The 17,431-nt window shown below is 37.0% G+C and overlaps 1 long non-coding RNA gene and 1 pseudogene across 2 annotated transcripts; one reads left to right on the top strand and one right to left on the bottom strand.

The window, feature by feature from the left end:
• Window positions 1–5,416, top strand: LOC148728158 (uncharacterized). Its single transcript, XR_015988995.1, has 2 exons — window positions 1–2,090; window positions 4,938–5,416. It is a non-coding gene; the product is annotated as an uncharacterized LOC148728158 (long non-coding RNA).
• LOC148728159 (sec1 family domain-containing protein 1-like) lies at window positions 3,692–17,265 on the bottom strand (annotated as a pseudogene). Its single transcript, XR_015988990.1, has 18 exons — window positions 17,185–17,265; window positions 16,861–16,931; window positions 16,117–16,205; window positions 14,922–15,012; window positions 14,195–14,315; window positions 13,688–13,774; window positions 13,308–13,398; window positions 13,061–13,116; window positions 12,523–12,605; window positions 12,188–12,287; window positions 10,892–11,043; window positions 9,678–9,768; window positions 8,638–8,714; window positions 8,163–8,217; window positions 7,923–7,959; window positions 7,721–7,788; window positions 6,672–6,752; window positions 3,692–6,219 (listed from the first exon to the last, which is right to left on the bottom strand). The product of XR_015988990.1 is annotated as a sec1 family domain-containing protein 1-like (transcript).
• Window positions 17,266–17,431: the final 166 nt, after the last annotated feature.

The raw sequence follows: 17,431 nt of genomic DNA on the forward strand, positions 1-17,431 counted from the left end.
AAGAATACGCAACTTTATCGATAGTAAAACTGCTATGAGAATATATAAGGCTTATATACTTCCTCATTTTTATTATTGTTCTCCTCTTTTTGTTGGGCTGTCAAGCACCTTATCTGATAAAATTCAACGTACACATTTTTATATACTTAGAGGATATTTAAATTTCCTAAATTAATTGAGTATGCTGAGTTATTAAGTCAGCTTAATCTCGAATCTATCAAACAGAGACGATTGTCTCAATCCCTAGTTTTCATATTCAAGGGATATCATAATGAAGGACCAATTTATATCAACAACTTATGTAAAATCAAACGGTGTAGATATAACCTTAGGGGTAGTGGATCCCGTATGGATCAGCCGGCTCCCAAATCTCGTTTTGGGCATCGGTCCTTCTCTTATATTGGTTGTCGGTTGTGGAACAGCCTTCCTCAAGATGCCAGGGATGCTAAGAGCATTACTATCTTTAGAAATCAGTGAACTAAGTTAAATTTGGATACCGAAGTTAATTGCAAATGCACCTTCTGCGCCTGATTCACGCCTTCTGCGTTATTTCAATAATAGATTTTATTGGCCTTTAATCTGTAATAATTTTAGCTTGTATATTTCGGGCATATAGCATGTTTCGTTCTTAGTTTTTTTTTATATATATATTTTCTCAACTTATTTATTCATTTATCATATTAAAGTTTCTAATCATCAAGAGCCCTAATTCAATTCCCAATTATGGCTCTTGTAATTATATAAGGCAAGGGTCGCACTTACGCTTTTGGTGTTTACATTGGACACAAAATCTGTCATCGCATGCTTGCGACACGAGCGACCCTTTTGTCGCAACCAGACATAACTATGTGCGAAGGACCCAAAGATCAGAAAAGCCGATGTCCTGCCTCGAGGCAGGCCATATCTCGTCTTATCGCCTTAAAATAACAATTTTTGTTTTTCTTCGGTCGCAACGTCGATCAAATCTGAGATACTAGCAAAACTTTGGATTTTCGCAATTCTGCAAGACAACACGTGTGCACAGCTAGCTATCGGTTCAATATTTTAGTCACAGGTTTTCTCGACACACGTTTTATGTGGTCCCTATTGCGAATTTCAACCCATACCAATTTACAAATTTGCACTATTCACCTGATTATTTTCAGTATGGGAATGGCTTGTTTTCACCCTTTGGCTCGCAGATATTTTCCCATTTTTTCGCATCCGTCAACGTCGATTTAAAGCGGCAAGAGCCAAGACTTGCCGTTGGCGAGTGTTGTACAGTGCATACAAATCAATAAGGTTTTGTACATTGAACAAATTAAACAGAGAGTGAAGAAATGTCGCTAATAAAACTAGCACCAGCTTCATGTCTACAAAGTTTTATTTGGTGCTCTTTTTACGCGTGAAATATTAAGAGTTGACAGTCTGGTTTCAAATATCATTTATGTCGCACAAGTACGACCTCCATGACTCCCGTGGTGTAAATGTCGCGACATATTTGTAGGACAACTTTTGACGCGACATAAAAAAAAAAAATAAGGCCAAAGTGCGACCCCTGCCTAAGTTAGTAGACACGTACATTTTTGTAATGAGCATCTTTTTGCTCAATGTTTCGTGTTTAAATAAAGTTATACATACATAAAGTTATACATAGGACGACTAAACACCACAGTTAAAGTAATTCAGCGTTTGTTTATCGTTCACTTATACGCACAGTCAGCAATATATCACTATACGTGAGACAAACGTTAAATCTGGTACATTCACTATAAAGCAACAATCGGCTACACAAACACATTGTATGGGTATCCTGTGGTTGACTGGGACGAATGCCTTCTTGCGAGGTGTAGACATGGCTACCGGGTCCGGGGGGACGACGTAAAGATTTTCTAAATGTCTTTTGTGTTATCGACGCAAAAGGAAGAAAGAAATTCTTGGCCAAGATTCTACAAATTCCAGAATTTAACGAAGAAGATGATTTGAGGTCTGAGATACTTCTTGATATTCATTATGACATGTCGGCTCTTTTTTTCGCAAACAATGGATATCCGTGGCGAGAAGTGTCTCTGCTGTGGCAGGTTTTCAAAATTTATTAAACAAAGTGCAAGGTAAGCCAATATCCAGATTGCATGTAGATCAATGTACATACATACTCAATGAAAGCAGCCATTAAGAAGATACATAAACCCATGTCATCATTACAAGATGCGGGTGTTATGTACAAACAATGGCTAGTTTATTTAAGGTACTATACACCGTTACCTTAGCCATATATCAGCCTTTCTCTTTGGGATCGTGATTGACTTTGTCTATAATTATCTCAATCTGTCCAAATTCACACACTGTTCAATATCTTTGACATGTACAAAATTTAACGTCCAACCAAAATCTCATGGCTGCCTGAAAAAGTGATGTAGTTGGATGCTTCAGAAAACAGAAAGCAAAGGTCTTTTACAACATAAGAGCTTGTCCAAACGCCTGCTGTTTTGCTTGGAGATTTAATCAATATACATACTTGGACTCGAAGGTGGTACATTTTTTTAATTTTTCCTTGGACCTCATTTCAGTCTTTGTAAACTCATTTCTGCATTTCATTCAGAGCAGTGGTGGACACAAATCTCCCTTTTGAACCAAGACTTAATACAAAAGTTACAGATTAATTAAAACCTTTGTGCAAAATTTCTAGAAACTTTACAGTGTTCTGACTTGTGTACCACTGCAGTTTGTCTTTTTGCTGTTGAATGATTTTAAGGGGCTTTTCTTTTTGATGAGAAATTATTTGGAGATACATTAGTTGTAGAAATTGATTACAATGAGTCAGGCAGCTTTCAGAAGCTGCTTGGAGTCAAGCAGCTTCTGCCATCACCCATCAAGTGGGGAAGGAGGGAGAGGGGATAGGGTATTGTGGCATGTTCCGCAGAAAAATTGTGAAAAACCAAGTCGCTGAGAAGTGCATTCTTTTAATGAGAGAGGATTTCCACTGCTGAGAAGTCTTTGAAGGCAACTTATGCAGGGAACAAGGAGAAATTGTATTTAGAAGCCAGGACAATTTATTTTATAAGAACTTAACAAAAGCAGCAGTTTTCTCTCTCAAAACGAACAGACTAAATCATTCCATTTATTGTAAACTTGATAGGATAAGGGCCAGAAGAATACAATAATATTTCATTACTATTCAGCTGTGCTTTGTAGAGTAGAGAGGATTTATTTCTACATCTCTACTTGTGATAAAATTATTGTGAATGATTGTGTGATTTAGAGTCTTGTAAACGTGGGATAAGCTGCAGGCAACATTTTTTGTGAACTTGGATTTGTCAACTATGGAGGATAATGAATAAGTTTGGCATTCATGGCCCTCTTATAAAATTATAAAAAGTAAATTTCTAGACTGTAGATTTCTTGGTCTAGGTAAAGCAATACCAGAGGCTAGGTTTCTCTTAAACTTTCAATGATAACTTTTCCAATACTTTACTTCTTTGTGAGCAAAATCCCACTTATTGACAAAGCAATGCAATGTAGATGACAAAGGGACATTTTTTTCATGACAATTTACTCAGAAACCTTTCTCCGTGTTTTTCTGCTTTTGTGCAAAAGATGTGCAAGTTGTTTGGCTGGGACTCTGCTTGGTTCTTGACCACGCAAAATAACACGAGGCTTGTAATCAACATAGTGATGAGTACAAAATTTAGCATAACAAGATCTGCATTCCTCTAATCACTATCACTTTTTATTAGGATGAAACATCATTACGAAAAACAATACAAGAAATAAGAAACTAAAATCCTTACTGTCACTGACACAAGTCCATGGCTTCTTGACTCTGTTAACACATTAAATGTCATCTTGAAAGATTCCAATATGGCATCCATGTTGCTTGGACCCTTTCATGCTTGTAGAGGAATACTGCCGACCGTCAAGCAATGCAGGCTTACACATTTTCAATATTGTCGATAGCTAAATAGATAATAAACTGAAACCTACACTTGGCCTACCTGACTTGCCAGTGACAAGAGTAAAAATTGTTTGTCAACTTTAAAGCTATCTAATGAAGACACAGCTATCTCCATTATTTCCTGAAATGTTACTCTTTAGTTGAGTTATGAGTGCAGCACAACAAAACATTGTAAGCCCAACTAGGTATTTTGTTTTGAAATGGGTTATCAGCATATAGTTGAACCTGTACTAAGCGGCACCATGTCAAGTAATCACCCTGTAGTAAAGCAGTCAGTTGTAAAAATCCCAAGTTTGTCTCTCTTTAATTACAGTAACTGTAATTTTCACCTCTATGTTTCTTTCTCTTTATTTACGGTTACTGTAATTTTCACCTCTGTAATTAAAGTGGTCATGCATCCTTGACTAAATGCCAATGGCCTGTTTTTATTGTTGTCTGCCTGGATAGAATAGTCGATTAAAGTGGAACCTCTCAAATAATACTAAAAATAATTTCTCAGGTAAAATTTATTCCATGTTTATCTCCTCATACAAATTTTAGTACTTTGAGTTCAAATCAGTGTTCTCAACACATTGAAAACTCTCTCTCTTTCAAGAACTGTCAGGATAAATATTATGCATGGACATAAAACAAGTGAATTGTTATGGTTTTGACCCAGAGGTCCAACTGATGAATAACAGTCTACAGTAATTCTGCTTTCTTCTTTTTATTTTTTATTTTTATTTTTTACGCTACCCCACCATATTTTGATGCTGTTTATATACAAAGAGTCATTGCATTTTTGAGCAAGCTTTTGAATAACCTTTAAATTAAGAGAACAATTATGGCAAAAACTGTTATTAATTGCATTGGACTCATATTCTGTGAAACCTGTAAAAAGCCGTCACCCTGCCTTTCCCCGTGGGTAACTGCTTGATACAGGTGTGACTGTGTGTGTTAATAGCTTTTTATTCATCAGTCATGATTGTTACTTGACACTGACATTGTTCTCTTTTCTATTTAGGAAAGAACAACATATCATGAAAATGAAATCCAACAAGCTGTCCAGCAACTGGAGCAACAGTTTTTGAAGTTTGAATCCTCATCAGAAAACTTGTCAGTGGCAGCATAGTTAGTAGAGGGGATTTAGCCACAATTGTGGCTAATGTTATTGCTTAAAAGGCTGCTGTTACAATTACCACACTTTAATCACTCATAAAATGGTAGAAATGCATGATTCTTTAGAATTCAAGTACAAACACGCCAATGTTAGTCAGGAGAAAGATAACGGAGGTAAAAAATCTGCTACCTCCAGTCATTTCTCCAAAGGAAATTCTGGAAAGCAGTGATCTTATTGCACAAGGAAACTTTTCAACTCAGTTGTAAATGTAATTTGGTGTCATTTTTTTTTAATTGTACTTTCAAACAAGTTATTTTGGGGATAAATTCCCATTATTATTTATTACTGTATTAAAATTGCAAAGTTACTTACATGTACCAAAATAGACTAAGTGCTGATTTTCCTTGTTTTCAAATTTATGATTGCAAGTATAACTACAGATTTTTCGATGAAACTCTATCAAAACATTCACTGAATTTTTGCCTTCTGTCTTCATACAATTGTTAGGTTGTCGATTCTTGGAAAAAAATTGTGTATGATACACACGCTTGCAAAATAAAATTTTGCCCTCTACAAAACCAAAATAATTTCTGGCACCACTTCCTTTTTTTAAACAAACTGAGAATTTTTGTGGATGGGTTTGAATGAGGTTTTGTGCAGAAATTCAGTGAATATTGGTAGAAGCCCTGCTCAGGACAGAGGTGTCTCTTTTCATGAGATGACTGTTTTTACCCTTTTGCTCTCTTGATTTCATCAGTAACCCTTTAACTCACAGAAGTGATGAACCTGTAACTTCTCCCTATAAAATCCATATATTATCCAGCAAACAGGTAATGACAATACTCAAACTTATCAGGTAGAAGTTGTTATCTTGATCTAACACCAAATTCTCATTACCAATTTACAAGGAAATGTGTAGTAGCTTGGGAGTTAAAGGGGTAATTCTCCTGACTGTCTTCCATAAAATTCTTATGATGTTAGCTCAGAGAATTTGGCATTGGATCAAATAACATTCCCTTAAATGACAGTTTTCTTCATTCTCATGGCTGGGCTGGGGTTGGGTTGATATTGTATTGAAATTGCGTGAAGAAATTCAGTCTTGTTCACTAATGAGAGTTAGAGGGTCAACTTATGATTGGCCTCAGTGAAAACAGCTTTGATTCAATAATTCTGAACGTGCAGCTTGCTGTGGAAAAGAAACACCTTTCATGTTAACACTCTGCTCTTTTTCTCTCAAGAAAATTGATACTACTCAATGGAAAAATATTTTGGATACTTGGCATCAAGGGGAAATCTCTATGAAAAGAAAAAGAACTTGTCATTCTTTTCCTTGAAAACTCCAAGTATTGTTAACAAAAAAAATGGTTTGTAACACTCTTTGATTTTACAAATATCAAATTACAGGAACAAACTATATTTTTTAGAGTTGATTAATATGTAAATAGGGAAATCAAAATTCTGGCAATTAAAGTTGTGATGAGGTAAATGGAGGATAATTTGTTAACTGTGAGAGATGTTGTTTAAAGGAATGTCTTCATACCTCTTCACAAAAAAGAGGATCTCTTCGAGGTCTAAACCAAAAAAAAAATGTGGTTACTTGTGTTATCCCGGTACACTTGTCTGTAAAAGAACACTTACCAGTACATCCTTGATGCATCCATGATTGATTTTTCCCGACAAGGCAATGGCAACTGCATCAATTGACTTCATCACCTTGGTCTGGATAGACAAGGTGGTCAATCATCAGTAGTATGTTTAGCTAGTCAAGCAACTTAATCTGACTGGCACTAAATGTAAACTGAAACTTCTTAAGAAGGGAAGGACAAGATGTGTGCTGTTTTTTGAAGCATCATGGATGTGATGACTGATCTGTTGAAAGTTTTGTGGTGAATGTGCTTTTTACAGTTACTGAAGTTGGCTATCACACAAAGCCCTACAGCTAAATTTGATTCTGATCATTCATCACACTGGATATGTCATTATCCATAACTCAGATTTATTTAAAAAAAACTTGCACCTAGGCAATTTTCTAGTGATGGGTTTCTCTTAGTTTTTCCAGTTTTGGTTGATACTGTGATAGTGCAATTCCAAGTTTGTTGTCTGGTAATGCAAACCAGGATTACTGAGTTGACAAAGTTATGTTTATCGTGTGATGAGCTGAATCCATATCTGGATTCGCAAAAATCCAAATTAAATATAATTATAATTATTTGGATAATCCCTTTACCAATCAAAGTTTTCTCTCGTTTTCCAGTTTAGTTAATAAAAAAAGACTCCACCTTCTAGATCGAAATTGAAAATGTTACATTTTTACCAAGTTTGGATTTTAGAGTAAACCCGAAATAGAAAAAGTAAAACCCAATTTTAAACCAACTTGGATATTAGAAAACTGAGAATGACAAACAACAAAGTAACGTTAAACAGAATGTTCAGGGTGATTTTTAAAGCGGAATAAAGCTTTGAGTCAGCAGAAAGTCGAAAAAATCTTTAACAGCTCAAAGTAAGATAAATACAACTGCCCATAGCACAAAAAAGGTGAGTAACAAATCGTGATGTTTCAGCTAAGCATCTGATGGTTTGAAAGGTTTTTGTGAATTTTCTTAGTCAATGACTAGCACACTGTGACAATGAAGTAACACTGATCTTATCCTCGATTATCTGTCGATGAACACTTGATGTTTACTCACCAGTGGCATGGTTGGTCCAGAAACATAGTAGATTATAAATAACCAAAGTTTATCCTGAGAAGTTTCGGCTGAAAATATAGTGGAAAAAATCAATGATACAAGGATTCGAGTTATGGAAAAAATAGAACTTCACTGTATCCTACAAACTTTCATTATCACCTCCCTACCATACAATTCCACATGTAAAAATTCTATAACTAACCCTCAGGATCCTGAATGATTTCCAGGATTAATTTGTCCTGAAATAGTAGATACTAATTTTTCAAAGGGCAGTAGATGCAATCAGAAAGACAATCTTGTTTGGCAATGAGCTCACCTTAGACACTCAAGCTGGTTCTAAACATATTGGAACCCTTTCTACCATACTGGGGTTATCCAGCCTGTTTCACTTATTTTCCGTATATTTTTCATGCAAAACTTTTGAGACATTTTTCTGACTTACCAATGCAGCTTTACTCATTACTTTCTTTTCCGTCTCGAAGTATATATCAACCATTCTGGATTAAAAAAAAAAAAAGGAAAAAAACTACAATTATAACTTGTTGAGGAAAAATTCAATATTTTCAAACAATTTAATAAGTGAGAAAGTGAAATCAAGTGATGCAAATGATCACGTTGTTATTTGCCCCTTTGGAACTGGTTCTCTCCTTGATGTGTTCCAAAAGCGCTGTGGTAATAGTTGTGTCCATGTCTATAATTCTCTATTTCTCAAGCAATTCTGGAAGTGAACTGTAAAATGTGACAAGAACATAATTATGCAGTAGTGTCATCTTAATTCTTTGAAGAAATGATACAGTGGGGTAAATCTTCTCATGTGAGTTCCTTTTAACATCGAAGAGGGAAGATTTACACTTGCAAAAAGAAATACTTATAGACACAACTTGCTTCTTGTCGAAATTAGAGAGAAATGACTTTACCTAAGAGCAGAGGTAAGTTTAGCTGTACTATCAGCCATAAATTCACCAATTGCCTCCTCATTTCCCTCCTCAATTCCCTAAGAAAGCAAGAGAAATGAAACAATATATTACAATTCACAAACAGCTGATTGTCATAGTCCTATAAGCGATCAGTTATTCAGAACTTGTAATCAACACCAATTCAACACTGAGAAGGACACCAATGAATTTCTTCCTTGCTTACATGTGTGAGACACAGTGGCCTAACAGTTAGTAGTAGCTTCAAGTTAGCAAGGGAAGTCTAATCTTTCAAGTGATTGCTTCTTTTGTGTAACAATTAAGACTCAGGATTTTGGGTGACATGACTGAAAGTTTCGAGTGACATAACTCTGGTTTTGAGTGACATGACTTAGGGCGAGATGACTTTCAGGTGTCTTGACCAGTGATAGGTTAGTGCACTAAATTCCCACTTGAAGTTTTAAGAGCTGGTTTGGTCCTTGCATTTACACCCACAGTGCCCTGGGGTATAAATAGGCATCAGTGAATTTTCAGGGAAGCCTGACAAAATGTTGCGGTGGAAAGGGGGGGGCAGGGGGGGGAAGGGGGGGGGGGAAGAGGGGATTGGGTAACCTGTGGTGGGTTATCTTCCCAAACAGGGGGGAAGTAGCAATACTCCTTGGTCACTTCATGCTATGAAAACCATGATGAGCTCCTGACAGATGAGCCATTTGGCTCTTTTGCTGACTCCACCTAACATTACCTCTCAAGCACAGTCTCATAGGAGCACAAATTATCTCTTGATATACAAACTTTATGGCCTACCATAGAGTTTGTACTAAATGGGCATCAGTGAATTTTCAAGGAAGCCTGACAAAATGTTGCGGCGGGCGGGAGGGGGGCAGAAGGGGGGGTTGGATAACTTGTGGTGGGTTACCTTCCCACAATGAGCTCCTGACAGATGAGCCATTTGGCTCTGTTGCTGACTTCACCTGACATTATATTTCAAGTACAGTCTCATAGAAGCACAAATCATCTTTTGATATACAAACTCTATGTCCTACCATGACATTTTTTAGTCTCTTTACTTCCTCTTCAGAAGCTCTGTATTCATCAAGTTCTTTCTAAATTGACGCTGCCATTGTTGGGAGAGGACTACAAAAACACACCCAAATAGAAGAACATATATCAGCATAAATTGCAGGTTATGGCATTGAATCTTTGAAATTTACTTGAACAAGGGCTCACAATTTGAAAAGAAAAAAATTACTACATGATTTAAAACATGGCCTGCTTGCTGAAAAAAAAAACTTAGTGATTAGCTGCTTTAATTTCAGTTATGGATGATAGTGCTTGAAATTCTTTGGTGCTCATTTCACAACTAAAATATTCACCTGATTCAACAAAAGCACCTGAAAGTAGTAAAGGGGAAATAAGAAAGATGTTTTAAAACCCTCTAACTCCCATTATCTGATTGGTAATTCTCCCTTTAGCTGCTGGACATTTCCTTGGAAATTTGTTACAAGATTTTGGTGTTAGATTAAGATAACAACTTCAACCTGATAACTTTAAGTATTCTCATTACCTTTTTCCTGAATAGTGTATGAGTATAATTATGGATAATAAAGGGAGAAGTTAGATATTAATTAACAATTGGTTCATGCTTTAGCGTGCACTATCGAGTTATGGAGCATGCGGGAAGTTTGGAGAGCATGAAAAAAGCGTAAGAGTTGCCCAAGGCGATAGCCGAGGGCAACTCTAGCTTCTTGAGTGCTCTCCAAACTTCCCACATACTCCATAACTCGATAGTGCACAGCTGAAAGCATGAACCAATTGTTTTAGAACATAGCCGGTAGAATTGTGCATCAAATTCGACGGGAAAAATGGACAACAATATCAGTTAAAGTGAATCGTGACGGAGCTGATGCCGAGTCTCCTTTTCCTTTGTTTTTCTCTTTTTCTTCCTCATTTAAGAACTCTAGCCCAAGGGAAAAGGTCGAAACAATGTCTTCGTTTTCGGACTAGTAGGCCGAGTTTCTGTTTGTATCCATTATTGTCGCGAAATATATTATTTTTCCCGTGCTAACAATCAGCCGCTCGTGCGAAAAAAAAATTTCTGGCGAAGCGATTTGCTGATGCTGTCAGCGTGCACTATCGGGATTTTGAGTGCACTTACAAATATTGAATTTCATTGCGTGGTTCTGCTAGCAATGTTCTAATCATGTCTGGAAGTTAGAAGGTTCAAAAATGATACATAGATGGCACATGTCTGACTCACCTTCCTTTATGCAAACCCCAGAACTTATCTGTGGCACTGAGGTCATATGATTTAACTTTCATTTGTTTGGGATGTCTGTGGTGAGGATCTACAGGTTCTGCAGTGTTTGACGTTGCTGACTCTTTGACAACAACTCAGTTCAGATATAAATCCTGGAGAAATTATAAAATAAACAAGCTACTGATGACATCATAGCTCACCAATTATTTATCATTACAAATGATGGCATTAAAACTTTGCACCCAAACATCAGTATTTATTTATTTATTCAATCACTTTCACCAGAGTGTGGTGAGGGTCACACAACAGAGCAAGGGTCCAAATTAAGTGCACCCAATATCCCACCCATCCCACCCCAGGGGAGGACATCCATCATGCAGTAATCTCCTGTCTGGGAAATGAATGTCTCCTAACCCAACCCTGCAGGAAACAGGACCTCCATTTATTCATCCCTATCTGAGAAGACTAGATTATCTAACCATTTCTTGATGTTATAGAAAGGTAGCAAATTTTTCTCAATTATTTTAAGACCCTGAGTGTTGGTCCTGCTGGGGTTCGAACCCTCTACCTCCCGCACAACAGTCCAGCCCTCTTTCCATTCAGCTACTGTTCTCTACACATTTCCTAAGGTGCTGACGAGGAGAATTTGTTTAATAATAAAGAGCTCCTTTAGTTGGTGATCACTTCCTGCTGGGGCTTGAACCCTCTACCTCCCACACAACAGTCCAGCCCTCTATCCATTGAGCTACTGTTCTCTACACATTTCCTAAGGTGCTGACAAGGAGAATTGAATTTGTTTAATAATAAAGAGTTTCTTTAGTTGGTAATCACTTCCATTATTACTGTTACTGTTTAAGTAATGTGTGATTCAGGGGTGATATTGTAAGGAGAAATTCGCTTCTAGTCAATCTTGAGTGTAAAGGAGAGTTCAGAGCTGAATAATACTGTAACCACCTCCTGGTTAGCTCAATTGGTAGAGCGCTGGACTGTTGAGTGGAAGGTCGAGGGTTGAAGCCCCGACTGCACCAACACTCTCATGGTTTTAAAATAACTGAGGAGAATTTGCAACCTTTCTATAATATCAAGAAATGAATAGATATTCTTGTCTTCTCAGATAAGGACAAATAAACCATAGGACCCATCTCCTGCAGGGTTAGGGGCAGGAAAAGTTAATTTCCCACGCACGACATTGCTGTGTGATGGATGTCCTCCCCTAGGGTGGGATGAGTGGGTGTTCTGAGGGCTTCTAGCTATTTAGTGCTATCCTCTACAAATAAAGTTTTCTCCCTCACTTACGAGGACATCATGCACAAGAGCTTGGTATGTCCAGGTGTGATGTAAAGGGGTACAAAGATCCATGTTACGATCCAAAATTACTAGCACTGGTCGCTGAAAACTGATGTTGCAAAGATATGTTGGTCTTGACCACCACAGATTGTCCTCATAAAAAAAAACTGCTTTGTGAGTGCAGCTTACAAAATCAAGTCAATGCAACTCATTTAATCAATCCCATAGTGATCCTTGTAAAATTCAAACCAGACTGAGTTCACGTGATGTGTTGCAAGGCCTATGGCCACAGGTGTCCCAACTTTTAAAATCGTACCATTGATGCTGTGTACATCTCCACAAACCTGAACTGGCCAGATGGAATATCTGTTGTAAACAGACTGTTTCTAGAATCTCTCAGGTTTTCTCTCAACTTTTTATCCAGTCCCTATAAAAGAGTCATAACATTGTAAAATAAGTCCCACAAGTGACTAAAGCCTTTATTTTACTTTTAAAACAACAAAGGACGCAGTTTTGTCAAACAAAAGCTAAACTTTGGTTAAATAATCAGGCCCTTCAGATTTAAAAGCAGTACAATTGGCACCTGCCGTGAACTTTCCAAACTGAATGAAAAACTGGATGAGAACAGTATTAATTTGCAAGGCCAAATGAGATTGATTAAACAAGACCACTACTCAAAATCCCAGTGCACCTCCTTGAAAACAGGGGAACAACAAAAGGCCCTAATTCAAGGGGGGGCAGAGTGGGGATGCTTGTTTGAAATTATGGCCAGTTGGAGGAGTACCTTTTTCGGAGGGGAGTGAAAATTCAAGGATTTCCAAAACTATTTGTTTTGTTTGAGAAGGCAAATGAAAAGAAAAATGATATCAAGCTACTGATTACCTCTGCTACCATTTCAGCAGCATTGCCCTTTGCACATCTAATTATTGGGACAGTCCCTGAAGAAATAAAGAAACTAAATGTATATTGTCCTTTCCTGGATAAAGACAACTGCAGAAACTTTAATTTACGCCTTTCCCACAGAAAAGTGTAATAAGCATATTCCATAACATTTCAATTTGAAACTCAATAGAGATCATGGAAGGTTTGAAGTATGAACACTTTCTTCTCTTTATGAAAGTGAACTTACCTAAAGACACCAATACACTAAAGAGACTGTCCACTAAAACATCTCTTAGCATTTCAATGTCTGAATCTTTCGCATCTAGTCTGTTAAGTGCTGCAAAATAAAGACATCAGTATGAATGTTCTCCATACTCGTCTCCATACATTTTCTAAGGTGCTGAGAAAGACAATTTGTGAAACAATCAAAAGATTCTCCAGTTGATGATCATTTCAATTGTTATTTTGACCTTAATGTAGGAGAAATCAGGTGCTGCTCACTCTTAGATATCAAAGGGAAAACAAAAATCCTGATAATTATGTGTACCTTTCCACCACCTTTCTATAAACAGGTTGTAAGTTCTTAGACACCACTTCTGGCAGACTTTCAACTAGAATGTTCTTATCATAGTATGATATTGAATCTCTGTCTTGATTTCTCACTGTAAACATTTCATCTTCCAAAGAAATAAAATTTAAGTACTGATCAAACATCTATCAAAGAAAAAAAAACCAAAATGTAAACAAGATTTCAGAATTTATCAGTAATCTGATATCTGTACTTATTCTCTCCATTAAGAAGTAATAGACAAATACTAATCTAATCGAGGTTTGTTCCCTTTCAAACTCACAAAAATCATTAACTTTTGAAAACCTTTTGCAGGTCTCCTTTCTATTTTCCATGACCTAAACATTTGGCTTCAGATTACACTATCCTAGTCATTTTTAATCACTCTTTCTGTTTCTCCCTGATGGACACTGCTCAAGAGCCCTTAAACATGTAATTCAGGGCAGGTTTGCAAAACCTCTGCCAACTTTTAAGTTTGTGTATGTCTGACTAAAAAAATGACAAAACTGAGCATTTCTAGAACCTAAGAAGCAATTCAACAAATTGCAAATTGCAGCTCCATGTACCTTAGTGATTTGAGTGACACTATTTGACTGTAGAGCTGCTGTGGCAAGATCTTCTAAACGATGTCTTGATATCGCAGAAATGAAATTCAAGTAATACGACTCAAAGTTGGTTTCTGCAATCCTAAAAAAGTGACAAAATAAACAGAATGACCTTTGATGGATACTAATACCAGCGTAATCAGGAGAAGGAATAAATAACCACATTCACATAGATTATGTTGGAGAATTGTGTGGAAAAAAGTTTTAAGAAACTCATTTTCAGCACAAGGCACAGCAGCATCGTGGTTAGTACGCTCAGCTCCACATCGAGTGATCCTGGTTCAAGCCCTGGCCAGGGAGATTGCATTGTGTTCTTTGGCAAGACACTTTACCCTCACAGTGCCTCTCTTCACTCAGGTGTTTAAATGGGTACTGGAAAATTTAATGCTGGGAGATAACCATGTGACGGACTAGCATCCCATCCAGGGTGGGAGTAGAAATCTCCTAGTCACTTTCTGCTATGGAAACAAGAGTTTAGGGTCGGCCTGATGGGCCACTTGGTTTGTGAGCAGAATTTACTTTTATTACCTTCTCATTTTCCTCATGTTTCCTTATGAATGTCAAGGAGGATCTACAATTGCCTTAAAAATAAACTACAGCTTTATTCTTTATTCACCTTTAGTCATGAAAGAAATATGAAAAACTGTAGAAAGACATACTTTATTTAAATACTAAAAATGTTTCAAACCTGGCATATTTTCTTCACATTTTCCTCACTAGGGAAAACAAAATAAATAGCAGGAACTTCTGGGATAGCATCTCTGTCAGAATGTAGAAGACTATAAATAGAAATAAAGAACTTACAACATCAAACTGAGCAGGGTAGTGTTACATAAAGCTGGTCAGAACTTAACCCTTTAACTCCCAGAAGTGATTACCATAAAATCCCTCCCTACAATATCTGCTCATTATCCAACAATGAGGAAATGAGATTACTCAAACTTATCATTCACTCTGACGAAGGGCTAATGCTAGAAATGTCAGCTTTTTAACTCGTTACAGTGGCCAATTTCCAATTTAGGCGTCTTGAAGACATTTTGATACTGATGTATAAGGTCCAAAACTCCTTGGCACCTGAGCCCATTTGTGAAATTTTCTTTAAGCAAGATAAACACTATAATCTAAGATGTGGAGAATTCCCCATTCCCAGATTCAGGACAGTGAAGTATGGGAAACATAGTGTTAAATATCTAGGCTCCTATTTATGGGAAGGAAAATAAGTCAAGATATTCAAAGTAAAAATAGTCTTCAAGCCTTCAAGAAAGCCATCAGGAGAATTGATATTACAAACCTTTTAGATGGGTCATGCAAATGCAATGCCTGTATTACATAATAGCTTCTTATTAACTAAATTTTATATGCATGTGATTGATACATTTTGCTGTGTATCATTGTCTGTTTCTCTCCTCCGATTTTATAGTCTATTGTATATATTTATATGAATATCGTTTAAAAATATTGTAGATAGGAGTGTCCCCAATTAGCTTGGTAGCTAAATCTCTTGACACATTAATAAAGTATTCACTTCACTTCAAAAAGTTAAGAGAAAGACTTAATATTTTATTTCGCAGACAATTCTTTTTGAAAAGCAGAGGCAATAGGTTTTAAGTTTTACATTCAATCTCCACTCAATTCTCAACCACATCTTGAATAAAAAAAAAAATAAACAAAACTGAAGGAATTTGGTAACCTCCCCTTACAACAAAAGGCGAGGGTCATCAGCTATTGCCCCTCAAAAGTAACCTTGAAGAGCAATGGCTTCAACTATTGTGTATAATAATTAATGAAGCACATTTGAAGCAAAAATTTTATCTTGCAAGTTGTCCCTAAACAGCATCTTAGTCAACAAGGTAAATAACTAAAATGATTGGATTTCAACTCACAGATGCAATGTTATGCCCATTTCATGTAACTCTTCTACATTTAAAAGAGGAGATATGATATCCTGACCATATCTGTCAAATACAAGGACCTGCATAAAAAAAAAAAATAATAATAATAACAATAATAATAATTCATGTCTGCCTGCATCTCCAAATCAGGTTCAAAATAACTAAGTGATTACCTTTGCCAAAGAAATATGTTTTCTTTTCTTACCTTACATGGGACGGTTTCCAATAGACCCCTCTCTCCCAGGCTCCCTCTTTTCTCTCTATTCTTCCCTCCCCCTCCTTATGTCTCCTCCCTAATACAACAAGACTTTGTTCCTTTCTTATCATTTTTTTAAGGGCTAGGAACTGCTTCAGAACAAAATTATCGGAAAAAGAGTTTCTATACCTGTCCATTTTGAATATTGCCCCTCCCCTCTATGGGGCCTCTCTCTCCAAGAAGCCCCTTCATCTCTCTCCTTTTTCCTCCTCTCTCCTTACTCCTCCCCCCCTCATTCCCACCTGAGAAGAAAAGAAACTTTGTAGTTTTAAGTTACTGTCATTCTTTGGGCTAGATAATACTTCAGTACTAAATTGGCTGAAAATGATGCTGAGCATCCCCTCCCACACTAGAAAGCACCTTTCTGATACGCCTCCCTCTCTAAACCCCCGACAAGAAGCCAAGAGAAACGATAACTTCCTCGCAGGCTTATTGGAGCGCCCACAGTAGTAGGGTCATTTAATGCGTTTAATTGATACCTTCCAGACGGGTTCGACAGCAGTTGATTTCGTTATCGGCTGATTTAAGTTAAGCATCCGCTTCAAGGATTCTGAAATTAAACGCACAAATATGTGGGCACTGTTTTTTCAGAAAGAAAAACTTGACAGTAAAGAGGAAGGAATGTCTTTCTGTTACTAGGACAGAAAGAGGGTCGTCTATAGAAGATTTCTTCTCAACGGAAAAACTGACATTTTTCAATTAAAACGTCAAAAGTGAGATTATAGATATCGCAGCTGGTTAGTAATATGTTCAGCTTAATGATCTGTCAACGACAAAGAGAACCAAATGAGACTCAGTATTACCTATCTGTCTCGCTCGTATGCCGGCCGCCATTTTGGATTTTCTTTAATTGAACGCATGTGCAGCGTGAATGCCTACGTGTCTACTCTCCCCAGTCTAATTGTTGAGAAAAGTTGTAGGCACACGCATAAAGTGTGTTTGTGAAAGCTTTGGTTCATCTTTGTGTGCCTTTTGCAAACTCAAGATCGTACAAAATGAGCCGAAAAGGGAAGCCATCCAACGTTGGAACTGGTTCACGAAATCAAGATG

The sequence above is a fragment of the Stylophora pistillata genome, chromosome 6, assembly GCF_964205215.1.
Source record: "Stylophora pistillata chromosome 6, jaStyPist1.2, whole genome shotgun sequence".
NCBI classification, from domain to species: domain Eukaryota; kingdom Metazoa; phylum Cnidaria; class Anthozoa; order Scleractinia; family Pocilloporidae; genus Stylophora; species Stylophora pistillata.